The sequence below is a fragment of the Triticum dicoccoides genome, chromosome 1A (genome assembly GCF_002162155.2).
Source record: "Triticum dicoccoides isolate Atlit2015 ecotype Zavitan chromosome 1A, WEW_v2.0, whole genome shotgun sequence".
NCBI classification, from domain to species: Eukaryota; Viridiplantae; Streptophyta; class Magnoliopsida; order Poales; family Poaceae; genus Triticum; species Triticum dicoccoides.
In genome coordinates, this window is record NC_041380.1 from 192,270,243 (window position 1) to 192,284,968 (window position 14,726).

General features: G+C 43.5%; 1 pseudogene; it reads right to left on the reverse strand.

The window, feature by feature from the left end:
* Nucleotides 1-10,978: 10,978 nt before the first annotated feature.
* Nucleotides 10,979-14,726, reverse strand: part of LOC119266382 — a 7,478-nt pseudogene continuing 3,730 nt past the window's right edge.

A 14,726-nucleotide genomic window follows, 5' to 3' on the forward strand; every position in this document is an offset into this window, starting at 1 on the left:
GCCAGGTACCGGACGTCCGCTGGTGGCCAGTCGTCCGGTGTCTCAGGAGCGGCCGGTCATCCGGTGTCCTCCATACGTCCGTTGGTTCTGCTCTGCGATGGGGGTGCTGGACATCTGGTAGCTCCGGACTTCCGTTGATGTTGGCTCGGGTGCGGTCACGGCGGTCGTCCGGTCTGGACCGGACGTCCGCTCGCTGGGGCTCGGCTGATGCTTCAGGCGCCGGACGTTCGGTCCTGGCCGGTCGTCCGATGGCTGGGACTTTTCCTTGAGCCCTCCTTCTTCTCCGTCTTCTCGTCCATCTTCCTCTTCTTCTTGTGCTTGCTCCTTAGCTTCTCCATGATACCTGAGTATGCACAGAGTGTCCGTATGAGGTAGTAGCCATGTCTCATGTGCATCAAAGTGGAAATGTGAAAGGAGAGATGGCACCTCGGTTTCAAGAGCTCTTGCACGCGCTCTTGTCATGGATCCCAGAGGTGTCATAGGACATGTAGTTGGCTCCATGGGGATGGCCTTGGGATGCTCCGTATCAAGGGCGGAGGCAGCTCGCCTCCAAGCTGCAGCTCATCAGGAAATTGCCGCTGCATCTCAGTACGACCCCAGCTACAACTTTGATCCATGGGCATAGACCAACTTAGGCCAAAAGCCTAAGCTTGGGGGAGTATGTATCTCTCACCGACATTACATTCATGTTCACACGCTCATGCCAGTTGTCGGTGCTCATACTTTTTCATTGTACCATCCATGCTAGTTTATTCTCATTTTCTCACTTTCTTCTTGTGTGTTTGAAAAACCTTAAGAAAAACAAAAAATTAGTTGTAGCTTTTAGCTAGTTTACTTTCCATGCCACTAGTAGTAATTAAAAAGAAAACCCAAAAAGATTTCTCGTTCTTCTTTTGCTTGTTGGGAGCTTTCCCATGTAAATAGTTTTGTTTCTTTTCTTTCCTTTGGGGGTCGAGAGGAGAAGACCATAATGAAAATGTTGAGTGGCTCTTATATGCATTATTGTTGATCTAACAAAGAGCCCATATTACCTTGTCTTCTCTCTTGAATTGAATGCTTGTAGATTCCAGCTTAGTCCAATGCACATGCACTATTATTATTATCCACACTATTCGGTTGTGCAAGTGAAAGGCAATAATGATGATTATATGATGAACTTATTGAGAGGAGGAAAGCTGGTATGAACTCGACCTCTCTTGTTTTTGTAAATATGATTAGTTCATCGTTCCTGATTCAGCCTATTATGAAAGAAACATATTTGCAATGACAATTAGAGATTATAGTTGCTTATGCCATGCTTAATTTGCTAGGAGTTTATAATGGTTTACCTTTCGTGCCAACATGCTATTAAAATGGTTGTGATATGGTGTGATAGGGTGGTATCCTCTTTTGAACGATTCGAGTGGCTTAACTTGGCACATGTTCACGCATGTAGTTGAAACAAAATCAACATAGCCTCCACGATATTTATGTTCATGGTGCATTATATCCTACTCATGCTTGCATTCGGTGTTGATTAATTTTAATGCATGTTCATGATTGTTGTCGCTCTCTAGCTAGTCACTTCCCAGTCTTTTTCTAGCCTTCACTTGTACTAAGCGGGAATACTGCTTGTGCATCCAATTCCATAAACCCCAAAGTTATTCCATATGAGTCCACCATACCTACCTATATACGGTATCTACCTGCCGTTCCAAGTAAATTTGTATGTGCCAAACTCTAAACCTTCAAATAAACATTCTGTTTTGTATGCTCGAATAGCTCATGTATCAACTAGGGCTGTCTGTATCCTCCATGCTAGGCGGGTTATTCTCAAGAGGAGTGGACTCCGCTCCTCACTCACGAGAAAATGGCTGGTCACCGGGATTCCCAGTCCCATGCTCAAATCAAATCAAAATAATTGCAAACAAAACTCCCCTAGGATTGTTGTTAGTTGGAGGCACCCGTTGTTTCGGGCGAGCCATGGATTGATGCTTGTTGGTGGTGGGGGAGTATAAACTTTACCATTCTGCTTGGGAACCGCCTATAATGTGTGTAGCATGGAAGATATCGAGATCTCTCGGTTGTTATGGTATACCGCTCAAAATATTATTCATATCTATTTAAAAATCGAGCTCTGGCACCTCTACAAATCCCTGCTTCCCTCTGCGAAGGGCTTATCTATTTACTTTTATGTTGAGTCATCATCCTCTTATTAAAAAACACTAGTTGGAGAGCACCGCTGTCATTTGCATACATTATTGTTAGTTTACATTGAGTATGACTGTGACTGGATCTCTTTTACCATGAATTACAATGTCTAGTCAGTCCTTGATCTTTAAAGGTGCTCTGCATTTATGTTTTGCGGTCTCAGAAAGGGCTAGCGAGATACCATCTTATTATATCATATCATGATTGTTCTGAGAAAGTGTTGTCATCCAAGATTTGTTATTATTGCTCGCTAGCTGATTATGCCATTGATATGAGTAAACATGTGACCTAAATGTTATTGTGAATATGGTTAGTTCATAATCTTTGCTGAAAACTTGAATACTGGCTTTACATATTTACAACAAGAAGAGCAAACAGAGTTTGTTAAAGTTTTTCTTTATCACTTTCAGTTTATCAACTGAATTGCTTGAGGACAAGCAAAGGTTTAAGCTTAGGGGAGTTGATACGTCTCCGTCGTATCTACTTTTCCAAACACTTTTGCCCTTGTTTTGGAATCTAACTTGCATGATTTGAATGGAACTAACCCGGGCTGGCGCTGTTTTCAGCAGAATTGCCATGGTGTTATTTTTTGTGCAGAAATAAAAGTTCTCGGAATGATGCTCATCAACCTTCCTCCATCACCAATTTCATGATGCTCACCGCCGTGCGTGAGTAATTCAATCGTAGGCTTGCTGGACGGTGATGGGTTAGATGAGATTTATCATGTAATCGAGTTAGTTTTGTTAGGGTTTGATCCCTAGTATCCACTATGTTCTGAGATTGATGTTGCTATGACTTTGCTATGCTTAATGCTTGTCACTAGGGCCCGAGTGCCATGATTTCAGATCTGAACCTATTATGTTTTCATGAATATATGTGAGTTTTTGATCCTATCTTGCAAGTCTATAGTCACCTATTATGTGTTATGATCCGTTAACCCCGAAGTGACAATAATCGGGACCATTACCGGTGATAACCGTAGTTTGAGGAGTTCATGTATTCACTATGTGTTAATGCTTTGGTCTGGTACTCTACTAAAAGGAGGCCTTAATATCCCTTAGTTTCCAATAGGACCCCGCTGCCACGGGAGGGTAGGACAAAAGATGTCATGCAGGTTCTTTTCCATAAGCACGTATGACTATATTCGGAATACATGCCTACATTACATTGATGAACAGGAGCTAGTTCTGTGTCATCCTATGTTATAACTGTTGCATGATCGATCGCATCCGACATAATTCTCCATCACCGATCCAATGCCTACGAGCTTTTCATATATTGTTCTTCGCTTATTTACTATTCCGTTGCTACTGTTACAATCACTATAAAACCCAAAAATATTACTTTTGCTACCGTTACCATTATTATCATATTACTTTGCTACTAAATACCTTGCTGCAGATATTAAGTTTCCAGGTGTGGTTGAATTGACAACTCAGCTGCTAATAATTGAGAATATTCTTTGACTCTCCTTGTGTCGAGTCAATAAATTTGGGTTGAATACTCTACCCTTGAAAACTATTGCAATCCCCTATACTTGTGGGTTATCAGCCTCGCCGCCGCCCCGCGCCACCACGCTGCCCATCGCATCGCGTGCGCCGCCGCCCTTCGCGACGCCACCGTCGGAATCCGCACCGTCCCGGCCGGATCCGGCCTCTTCGGTCACCCGCCGCCTCGCTGGAGTTCGATCTCCGTCGGCGATGACTTCGCCTCAGATCTGCACGGGCTCATCCCGGTCCACTCCGAGATCTGCACCACTTTGTGCCAGATCCGCCCCGTCCAGTTTTCGGAGGGTATATTTTTCTCTAAGTCCCGAATCACTGATATTTTTATGCCTCCTTCATCATGTCATATCTCGGTGCTCGGTGCTCCAAATCATGCATATGATATGTCAAATTGTTTGTCTCGTTGAGATATTCATGTTAGAAGCATTTCCATGCATATTACTGTCTATTATGATGCCATTTTCATTGATGAAAGACTGCTATAAAATGTTAGCTGCTGGTACTTATCAGATCATGTTGACTTGTCATTTTTGTTGCATTTGATGTGTGCATTATATGAGCATGAGGTCTACATGTGTTTTGAACTAAAATATGCCATCTTTATAGGGGGTGCAAGTCTTGTATTTTTGTGATCTATGTGATGACTAGCACGAGCATGCAAACTAGGCTTCGTGATGTTGCTGTTTTCAGGGACTTAGGATTTTGCTAAGTCCATTTCCTACTGTTATTTTGATGCCATATAAACTTGATGTTACATTGAGATCCATGCTTATTTTGGGATACTTCAGTGAGGATGTTTTGATTATGTGGTTATGATGTACTCATTCGTGCCCCTGTTTGCAATTATGGAGTTCTCTAGCATGTCATTTTATTGCGCTACTTTTGCTATAAAATGTTCCTGGCAGAACGTTAACATGTTAATCAATATTGCCTTGGTTGTTGCTAGTGATACATGCATCCTGTGAACTTGATCTTGTCATGGTTAGCTTCATGAACATGTCATCTGCTATTGGTATGCTTATGTTGTCATGTAATGCTTTGTGGTGAGTGGCATGAGCTCGCAAAGTTGCTATCATAATTCTGTTTATGCCATGCTCTATTTTTCTTCTAAGTCTGAAACTGTTAATAAAACTTGTTATGTTTACATGGGTGCCATCATATCTTCTGTGCCTTTTTGGCTCATGTTCAGTAAGGGATTTTTGTTCTATGCATTTAGTAGAATCATGTAATGCCTTTGTTTGCTATGATATGTTCATGTAGCATGTTGTTTGCTTGCTCTAAACATTGCTTCCTGATGTTGTTTTTGATATGTTAGTATTTCCACTAAGTCTGTGAAGCTGATATCTTTTGCACTTTTGCCATGCTTGTTTGAACATGTTTTTAAGTGATTTAGCCATAGCTCAGTGTTCATGTTTTGTCAAGAATATCTTGTACATAACTTACATATCCTTTGTTGCTATGTTGGAGTGCAGTAGCTTAGTTACTTGTTGCATTCTAAGTATCATGTTGTTAATCGCAGATTTGCGTCATTCTTGTTTTGCTTGCCATTTACAAACCGTGCATTCGTTTCCGGTGATCTTTATATCTATTTCAACCAAAATCATCTCCTCTTTACAGCGGAATACTTGGTTTTCCAAGTTGATGCCTTTGTCATTATTTCCCTTCCGAAGCACGCATATGCATTGCATATCATATCTCGCATATCATGCCATGTATTGCATCATGTTGCTTGTGCATTGCACCGTGATTGATTTTTGTTCCATTGCTTGTGTTCTTGTTTTGGGTAGATCCGGGAGATGAGTACGTGAACGAGGAACCTGCTGAGTACGCTAACGAGGATCAAGCTTTCGACAACTCTGAGAACATTGCGGGCAAGATGACCATACCCTCGAAATCACTTCTATCTTTGATTTGCTAGTTGTTCGTTCTATCGCTATGTCGTGCTACCTACCACTTGCTATATCATGCCTCCCATATTGACATGTCAAGCCTCTAACCCACCTTCCTAGCAAACCGTTGTTTGGCTATGTTACCGCTTTTGCTCAACCCCTCTATTAGCGTTGCTAGTTGCAGGTGAAGTTGAAGTTTGTTCCATGTTGGAACATGGATATGTTGGGATATCATAATATCTCTTATTTTAATTAATGCATCTATATACTTGGTAAAGGGTGGAAGGCTCGGCCTTTTGCCTGGTGTTTTGTTCCACTCTTGCCGCCTTAGTTTCCGTCATACCGGTGTTATGTTCCTTGATTTTGCGTTCCTTACGAGGTTGGGTGTTATGGGAACCCCTTGACAGTTTGCTTTGAATAAAACTCCTCCAGCAAGGCCCAACCTTGGTTTTAACATTTGTCACCTAAGCCTTTTCCCTTGGGTTCCGCGGACTCAAGGGTCATCTTTATTTTAAATCCTCGGGCCAGTGCTCCTCCGAGTGTTGGTCCAAACTGGGCGATGTCCGGCGCCCCCTGGGCAACCAGGGTCTATGCCAACCCGACGTCTGGACCATCCGGTGTGTCCTGAGAACGAGATACATGCGACTCCTATCGGGATGTGTTGGCACATCGGGTGGCTTTGCTGGTCTTGTTTTACCATTGTCGAAATGTCTTGTAACCGGGATTCCGAGACTGATCAGATCTTCCCGGGAGAAGGAATATCCTTTGTTGACTGTGAGAGCTTGTGATGGGCTAAGTTGGGACACCCCTGCAGGGTATAAACTTTCGAGAGCCGTGCCCACAGTTATGTGGCAGATGGGAATTTGTTAATATCCGGTTGTAGAGAACTTGACACTTGACTTAATTAAAATAAATCAACTGCGTGTGTAGCCGTGATGGTCTCTTTTCGGCGGAGTCCGGGAAGTGAACACGGTCTTGTGTTATGCTTGAACGTAAGTAGTTTCAGGATCACTTCTTGATCACTTCCAGCTTCTCGACCATGCGTTGCTTCTCTTCTCGCTCTTATTTGCGTATGTTAGCCACCATATATGCTTAGTGCTTGCTGCAGCTCCACCTCACTACCTTTTCCTACCCATAAGCTTAAATAGACTTGATCTTGCGGGTGTGAGATTGCTGAGTCCTCGTTACTCACGGATACTTCCAAACAGTTGCAGGTGCCGATGATGCCAGTGCAGGTGATGCTACCGAACTCAAGTGGGAGTTCGACAAGGATCTCGGTCGTTACTACGTTTCGTTTCCTGATGATCAGTAGTGGAGCCCAGTTGGGACGATCGGGGATCTAGCATTTGGGGTTGTCTTCCTTTATTGTGGTTCCGTAGCTGGACCTTTGATTGTACTTTGGATGATGTATGGATTATTTATGTATTGTGTGAAGTGGCGATTGTAAGCCAACTCTTTATCCCCTTCTATTCAGTACATGAGATTGTGTAAAGATTACCCCTCTTGCGACAAAACTACCATGCGGCTATGCCTCTAAGTCATGCCCCGACACATGGGAGATATAGCCGCATTGTGGGTGTTACACTGCTGGAGGGGGATTCGATCACGGAGGGGCTCTACATCAACTTTGTTGCCCTTCTGATGATGTGTGAGTAGTTCACCACAGACCTACGGGTCCATAGCTAGTAGCTAGATGGCTTCTTCTCTCTCTTTGACCTCCAATACAATGTTCTCCTCGATGTTCTTGGAGATCTATTCGATGTAATGACTTTTTGCGGTGTGTTTGTTGGTATGCGATGAATTGTGAGTTTATGATCAGATTATGCATGAATATTATTTGAGTTTTCTCTGAACTCTTTTATGCATGATTGTTAAGACTTTGTATTCCAATCTATTGATTTGGCCAACTAGATTGATTTTTCTTGCAATGGAAGAGGTGCTTTGTCATGGGTTCGATCTTGTGGTGCTCAATCCCAGTGACGAAAGGGGACATGACACGTATTTGCATCGTTGTCATTAAGGGTAAAAAGATGGGGTTTATTCATGTGTGAGTTTACTTTGTCTACATAAGGCGTTACTCCGTTATTAATGAACTTAATACTCTAGATGCATGCTGGATAGCGGTCGATGTGTGAAGTAACAGTAGTAGATGTAGAATCATTTCGGTCTACTTGTCTCGGACGTGATGCTTATATACATGATCATTGCCTTGGATATTGTTATGATTATTTGCTTTTCTATCAATTGTCCAACAGTAATTTGTTTACCCACTGTATGCTATTTTCAAGAGAGAAGACTCTAGTGAAAACTATGGCCCGGGGGTCTACTTTTAATCATATATTAAAATTAAAAATATCTTGCTGTAATTTTTCTTCATTTATTTTATTTTGTGTTTTAATTATCTATCTATCACTACGAGATGTGATCCTTGTAATTAACCGCCGAGGGATTGACAACTCCTTGTTCGCGTTGGGTGCAAGTATTTGTTATTTTGTGTGTAGGTACTGCTAACGAGGTGTTGCGTGGTTCTCCTACTGGATTGATAACCTTGGTTCTTAATTGAGGGAAATACTTATTTGTACTGTACTGCATCATCCTCTCCTCTTTGAGGAAATCCCAGTGCAGACTAAGGCATAGCCTAGTGGTGGGAAGGGGTTGATGCCTTCCCACCCACCCAGGTTCAAGGCACGGTACTTGCAATTTGGGTTTGTTGCACCAATTATACTATAGGGGGTTCCCTTACAGTCTTTCTGTCAAAAAATGCAGCTCACAAGTAGTAATATGTCAAGAACAATTGAAGTGTAATGCGAAGACAAACAGCAGCTGGGTAGAACAAAGCAGTTTAGGAAGATAGTCTGAAGACAAAGATGCAGATAGAGCGAATGTCTTCACCCAATATCTTCGAACAAAACGAGCAAGCAATGACTTCAGGAAACTAAACAGTAAGTAAAGGAATGAAGTGATAGAACCAGTTGCTCGAAGAAGACACGTGATTTGTTTGGCCGGTTCCAACTATTGTGACAGTTGTACGTCTAGTTGGGGAGGCTGAGATTGAACTCTGAAGACCTAGTCTTCACCTTATTCCCCTTGAGCTAAGATCCATAGATCTCGCCCAACCACTCGGGTAAGCCTTCAAGGTATACTTACAAACTTTCACAGACTTCATTCACTGGCAATCCACAATGACTCTTGGATGCTCAGAACACGACGCCTAACCGACTGGAAGATCACGACCTTCAAGTGCAACAAGTCTTTGGTTCACGCAGAACAAAAAGGCTTCGGTGATTCTCAAACACTTTTGGGCTCACGTTGTTTTGGGTTTGTCCTTGCAAGGATTCTCTCTCAAAGAATTCAGAGGTGGGTTGCTCTCAAATGACAAAAGTCATGCACTAACTCAGAGCAGCCACCAATTTATGATGGAGGGGATGGGCTATTTATAGCTAGGAGGCAACCCGACATGATATGTCCGAAATGACCCTGGGTCAATGGACAACTGACACGTGTCCAGCGGTCGGATTTCAAACACACGCGGGAGCTTGACTTAGGTTCCAAGTAAAGCTGACTCAACCAACTATGGAAAAGATTTTCTCTCATTGTCTTCACTCGAAGACATGGGATTTTAGGTTGAGCATCGCGTCATTTTCTGACTTTGTTTACCTAGACCCCACTTAACAGTGCGGTGGTCCCTATGACTCGGGAACGAAGAAAATGAAACTACCAAAAGACTACGTCTTCACGCTCCATTGTCTTCAAGCGAAAGTCTTCGCGTACCATTATCTTCAACACAAATGTCTTCATGAACCACCATTATCTGCAATATCTTCATACATTTTTAGGGGACATCTTCGATGGGTAAATCGAATCAATGAGGACTTCTACCTGTGTTCTCCTATGAATCTCACAAACACATTAGTCCCTCAACCAAGTTTGTTGTCAATACTTCAAAATCAACAAAGGGTGGCATTAGATGCACTTACAGAGTGAAGTTGAAAATGCTGAAGTGAGAAAAAATATGATACAATTGCTTGGTTTGGCACCGGGGTGTTCATGATTTATACTTTATACGAGGAAGATCGAGTTATGCCATGCTTACACGATTAAATGAGTAGTAATAACATTCATTAACATAGATATTTTGAAGAGTAACAATTATTTTATCGCATTCTTTTATATTATTGTTTTCATATCTATTACGTCATCGTTTCTCAACATTCATACCTAAAAAAAGATTACATGATTAAGACATGTTAGGTAATACCATAGGCCACAAAGTATCAACCATCAGAATTTGATGGTATCATCAACATCATTATAAAGCACGCATCAAGGCAAGGAAGTAATTGCCTGCCATCTTAGCTATGAAAATGAGACCAAAGAAACTTAATGATGTTGTTTTATGACGAAATAGGGTTATCCATCTCACACATAGTGGCAGTAATGTACCAATCAATCGGAGAGACGCGGGCCTGAGGCCGCCAGGGCCGGGACAACACTAGCAAGGAGTGTCTCGACGGCTCCGAGTCAGCCACAACCGCGGATGCATCACCGCCTCCTCGCGAGAGCCGTCACCGTGGCCCCGGGGGCGCCAGAGACGAGAGGGGCCGCCTGCATGGGAGGCAGGCCGCGAACGCCCCCGCAACCGGTCGCAGACCACAAACCCCACCACATCCGACAAGCACCAGCAGGACTTGATCGAGGCTGCAAGATGACGAAACTGCAGGGGGGCACCCATGGGAACGGCCAGGAACGCCGGAATCGCTAGTGGGGGCGGCCCGAGAATCGTGGGGGCAATCCCCGGGCGAAGGTGGTGGAGGCACGTGAGGAGGGGGCGTCCGCGACTATCGAGGATGACAAGGGGGCCGCAGCTAATCGGAGAGCGCAAGGTCAGGCCCTTGGGCGGCCGAATCCATCATCGCCGAACCAGCAGGGGGGCGCTGCAGTACGGTGGCATGGCACGCGGTGCGGGGGTTGGGCGTGAGGGGCCCAAATCAGCTCCACCGCCACCTACCGTGTCGGCCCTTCGACAGCTACGATGCAGGGGAGGCCGGCGCCGGTGGCTAAGGTTACCCCGTGTCAACAGAGATTGGTGGCGCAAGGCGAGGGGGGGAGGGGAGGGGTATTATGCAGCTGAACCAGTGAGATGTATCAGGAACATCTATTTCCTCGGATATTTCCAATGGAGTTTTTGAATAGTACCATAGGCCACAAAGTATCAACAATCAGAATTTGATGGTATCATCAACATCATCATTATAAAACACAAATCAAGGCAAGGAAGTAATTGCCTGCCATCTTAGCCATGAAAATGAGACCAAAGAAACTTAATAATGGTGTTTTATGATGAAAAAGGGTTATCCAACTCACACATAGTGGCAGTAATGGACCAACCAATCAAAAATTCGAAATCATTTTGTTCTTTTTTTTTACTTTCCTGCAACAAGGTTTTGTACATAAACTTTTGATAAACGAATGGTCAACTTGTTACATTGGTTACCATGATCCTGGCTAATCAGGACACAATTAGAGAGAAAATAACCTTTTGCCATCAAGTAAAAATAAATTTGGATCATTGCAAAACTAAATGGAAGATCAGGAAATGCAATTCTATAAGAATGCAGGTAAATGGTGGTTCTAGTTTAATTTCTAATGGTTCCCTAAAGAAGCAATCTAGGATGAGTTACTAAAAATGGTTTATCTCTTCAAGGCTCTATTTATCTACATAATTCTTCATCTCATCCTGCAGACCTGCCCTGTTATCCATCCTGCCACTGATTGCTTTGTTCATGACAATTAGTTCTTGTTCTTCTGGGCATTTAGCCTTCTTAAGGAGCCTGCTGGGTTTAGTCTCCTCAGCACAGGAATTATTGTGGAAACTGGATCGTTCAGATTCATTGCTGGCAATATCAACCCCAAGTAACCTTACAGAGGAGGTGTATGCTTAGACAACCAATAATCTAAGCACTTGTGGTCGGGATCTAGAGCCTCGATTACCTGTAAAAAAACAAAGGGTTTCTTAGTAACTATAACCTGTGATAATGAAGTGACTACTCTGAGAGAAACAAAAGCTATACATCTCCTGAAAATCTACCTCAATTATTGGTGGGGAAAAGAAACCAAACATTTCAAGCCCATTTACAGAATCGTTCGATAATAAAGCAGGAACGCCAGATTTTCCAGCCCTACATTGCTTTTTTATCTCTTCATTCACCCTGTCTCTCACACTATCCCAACACTGCATTGGTGAAGTGTGAGTAAAAGAAACCTCAGGAAACTCCTCCACAGCCACCTGTAATGATTTTGGGAACATAGCTGTCATATGACCCACAATAAAGCAAATGAGGTCAAGCCTGAAAATAGGAGGTATTTCGAATTACAAATACCCTAAACAATGGTCCGAGAAGTCCAGCATCAATAACTTCTGAAATGTAACAGCATATTCTTGTCGGATCTAGTACGCTGTGAAATGTCACTCGGCTCCTAAATCCTGCAAAGATGTCATTTTCTCTTAATTTTACCATTTTTACACACCATAAAATATTCATTACACTATTTAGGGACCAACTATTACTGTTTACCAAACATTTCAAGCCCATTTACAGAATTAGTTGGATTACTTGTCTGCAGGGACCCCAACTCCAAAATCTACCTCAACTATTTACCTTTTGGGAAGATAGCTTGATGGCTGCACCAATTTTTGCCAACTATTACTGTTCCTTGGTCGAGTTGCTCAACCTGATGTCGTAATTTTGCTGGCCAGGAGACTTCATTGGATTGGCTTGAAGAAGGTTTGCCCAGTTGACTAACCTGGGCACGTGAAGCCTTGGCCACACAGTATTCAGTCTCAATGCCAAACAGTTCCTTAGTAGTTTTGGAAGGTAGAGTAGATCCTGTTGATATTCGAGAAGGGCATGATAATTCAGATGAATTACTCAAGGACTGTGTGCACTGGAAACTTGAAATAGTTGGATTACTTGTCTGCAGGGACCCCAACTCCATGGCCATCTTGTCCTTGTCAATCTTTCCTAAAGCACTAAATGTAGAGCTTGAGAAACCTGTTGTATTTGATGTGCTAGAACTACATACTAACTCTTCTTTTATTCTAGGACTACTGGATGGACCTTCTATGTTCAGATTAACACATCTATTCTGCACTTCCTTCTCTTGCGGATATCCCGCTGACTTGTCAAGGTCCTTGCAGCCATCAAAGCCGCAATCAGTGTTGACATCAATAATTGATCCAGATAAATTTGTACTTTTACTTAAGTCCATCTTCTGCTGCGTAGAAGCAGATAGGCAAACTAAGCCTACATCATACTCTTTCCACTGGTACACTGCAGCTGGATCTCCCTCCAGAGCTGCAACAAGAGCATTCAGCTCCTCCATACTGTATCGGTGCAACACAAATTTTCTATCCATTTCACATGAACATAAAAGATTTGCATGATTTAAGCAAGCAAAACGGTTTGGCGAGCATTGGCAACTGACAGCAGATAAATGAAGATCATAAAAGCATGAAAAGCATTCGCGGTCCGTTGAATCATAATCCTGATCCATCTTCTTACATTGCAAAAGAGCATTCGCCTCACGTGCTGCACCTTCCATTTTAATTCTTGTCTGAAATAATGGGCCAAAAGTAAAAATAAAACTTAATTTCGTTGAGTGAGAACTGACAAATAATTAATGCCAGAATTGAGAAATACCTTAAATGCACTTGTGAGCATTCCATTTTTTCCACAGGTATCAAGCCATATGTATTCCTTCTGACCACTCTTGCAGTTGTGTAGGTTCGCCCAAACCTGTCTGAGAGCTGTTTGTACAGTTTTAAGTAATAACTTGTCATGTGATATTGATGTCTTGCGCCGCTGATCTCTGTATAGCTCAACAGCACATTGTCCATGGGGCAGCCAGTCCACAGGAGCAACATTTACTGCCTCTGCGCAGTTGAAGCCACAGTTGAACCCAGAATGGTAAGCTCGTGGTAATGTCAGAACAAACTCGCCTGGATTCTGAACAACACGGTAAACAGGAATTCCTTCTGATTTTAGAACAGAAGGGGATAACTGTGTGACCTGCACAAAGCAATTCAGAATCAAAAATTGATGAAGGTGCAAAGAACATTTGCATAATGCAGGACGAGGATGTGTTGCGTGCATGGAGTTGGAAGTGGGAATTGGGGATCTGATCAGAGGGGTTAGCGAGGTTTGCCCTCAGGCACACCTAGGGGTTCTTCTCCTGCCATGGCCGCTGGAGGCTAACTCTAAGTTGGGGCAATTTTCTATATTTCATGATTTATAACCCTAATACAAACTATCCTCCCTTTATATAGATCAAAAAGAGCCAGGCACAGTGATGGCCGCGGGCATACTTCTCATCACAGTCAAAGCACGTGCCTTTAGCGTGCCGCAGCAGCAGGCTGTTTGGGTCGTTGACTTGGTTGCTTTGGAAGACAACGTTGTGCCTAGGGATGGTGCGTACTCATCATCTGAGAGACAACGCTGCTCATAAGAGAGTGCTAAGCTCATGGCAGCCTCAAGGTTCAATGGGTACTGCAAGTCCACATCAGTACGGATGGGCTTGCGGAGCCCAGCAACAGACAAACAGCTCGACTTGCTGCTCTTCCAAGAGACTAACACCTGCAAAAAGAGTGAGAATTTCTTCTTGTAGTCACACACCGAGCCTGTTTGTTTCAAGTGTTCAATTTCCGCCAGCCGACTAGTCCTGATCGTCGGCCCAAAACTACGGTTGTATTTGACGAACTTTGGTCATGGTGGTTCGCCATGCATCATCTCCAACCGGCTGTCCCATAGTGCAGCATCATCAGCGAGGTGATAGGAGGTCATCCACACCTTTTCCTTGTCCTCCGTCTGGTGGCCCTTGAAGAATCGCTCAACACAGTTCAAGCAAGGCAACGGGCTGCCCTCCCCTCTATAGTTAGGGAATTCTAGCTTGTGGAACTTCGGAGCAGCACGGCGTTCCTCCCGGTAAGCGAAAGATGCTGCCAGTGCAGCAGCACAGCTGTGCTGTCAATCTCATCATCATTTTTGTTGGGCGCCTTGCTGGATCCTCCCTTCTCCAGAAGGTTGATGGATACCCTAGCAGCCACTAGTTGTTCCTTCAATGTTGCGACAGCTCGGGTAGCGGT